The following is a 1,439-nucleotide window of genomic DNA, read 5'->3' on the forward strand; positions in this document are numbered from 1 at the left end:
AGACACAGATGTAGAGAACAAATGTATGGACACCACGGGGGGAAAGCGGTGGAGGGAGGTGGCGGTGCTGTGATGAATTGAGAGATTGGGATTGACATATATACACTAATATGTATAAAATGGATAACTACTAAGAAACTGCTCTGTAAAAAATAAATAAAATTCAAAAAATAAAGAAATGGACAGGAATGATATAAATTGCAAAATTTTACTGAAAAAAAAAGAACGAACCTGCTGTATAAAAATAAAATAAAATTCAGAAATTCAAAAAAAATAAATTGTAAGCATTTTCCTAGCTTATTAAAACTTCTAATAACCTTAACTAAATGGCTATAAATGACTTACTATGTGTCTGTGCCATGACTTTTTAACAATTGTTTCATGTTTACTTATTAAATGATTATTTTCCTCAAAATAAATAAATAAATAAATAAAAGCGCCAGTAGCATGGCCCTGATCCTTCTGAGGCTCGTGGGCGCTGCTCTGAGCAGCGTCACCCCTTATAGCAGAAAGCTGGTGGGCACTGTGGGGAAAAAACAAAACAAGAAGCAAGTGGAGGAGGTGCTAGAAGAAGAGAAAGAAGAATATGTGGTAGGAAAAGTTCTTGACCGTCGAGTGGTAAAGGGCCAAGTGGAGCACCTCCTAAAGTGGAAGGGGTCCTCGGATGAGGACAGCACATGGGAACCAGAAGAAAACCTGGATCGCCCCGGCCTCATCGCCGAGTTCCTGCAGTCACAGAAAACAGCACACGAGACAGACAAATCAGAGGGAGGCAAGCGCAAAGCTGATTCTGATTCGGAAGATAAGGGGAAGAAGAAAGAAGAGTCAGAAAAGCCACGAGGCTTTGCCCAGGGTTTGGAACTGGAGTGGATTATTGGAGCTATAGACTCCAGTGGAGAGCTCAAATTCCTGATGAAATGGAAAAACTGATGAGGCTGACCTGGGCCCTGCCAAGGAAGCCAATGTCAAGTGCCCACAGGTTGTCATATCCTCCTATGAGGAAAGGCTGACATGGCATTCCTACCCCTTGGAGGATGATGTCAAAAAAGATGACAAGAATTAACTCTCCTGAGTACCAGCCCTTGTCATGTCTGACCGTGGGGTTCGAGTGGGGAAAGGAGTTCTACTTGTCTTGACACCATAGAGGTGGCTTGAGAAGATGTCCTTTGAAGAGCCAGTATAGTTTCTGTGCCCTACAGCAGCCCAAGTGCTTTAAAGCCGCTCCGTGCTGTATAGTCTGCACACCCATCCCAGTGGAGGGGAAGGAGGGTCAGTGTTTCAAGGCAACCCATTCTGAACTTTACTGAGAAAGGCAAAGGGCCTTCTACATAGGACAAAACTTGCAGGCTGGGATGTGGGAGAGCAAAAGATACTGCAGATCTTCAAAGAGCATCTCCACAACCCACAGCCTTCTTCCCAATAGTGTTAACTCTGCATTC

At 43.6% G+C, this 1,439-nt stretch overlaps 1 pseudogene; it reads left to right on the plus strand.

Annotated features, from left to right (window-relative positions):
- Positions 1-447: 447 nt before the first annotated feature.
- LOC103088093 (chromobox protein homolog 1 pseudogene) lies at positions 448-1,063 on the plus strand (annotated as a pseudogene).
- The last annotated feature ends 376 nt before the right edge of the window (positions 1,064-1,439 follow it).

Source organism: Lipotes vexillifer, unplaced genomic scaffold, assembly GCF_000442215.2.
Source record: "Lipotes vexillifer unplaced genomic scaffold, Lipotes_vexillifer_v1.1 scaffold426, whole genome shotgun sequence".
NCBI classification, from domain to species: domain Eukaryota; kingdom Metazoa; phylum Chordata; class Mammalia; order Artiodactyla; family Lipotidae; genus Lipotes; species Lipotes vexillifer.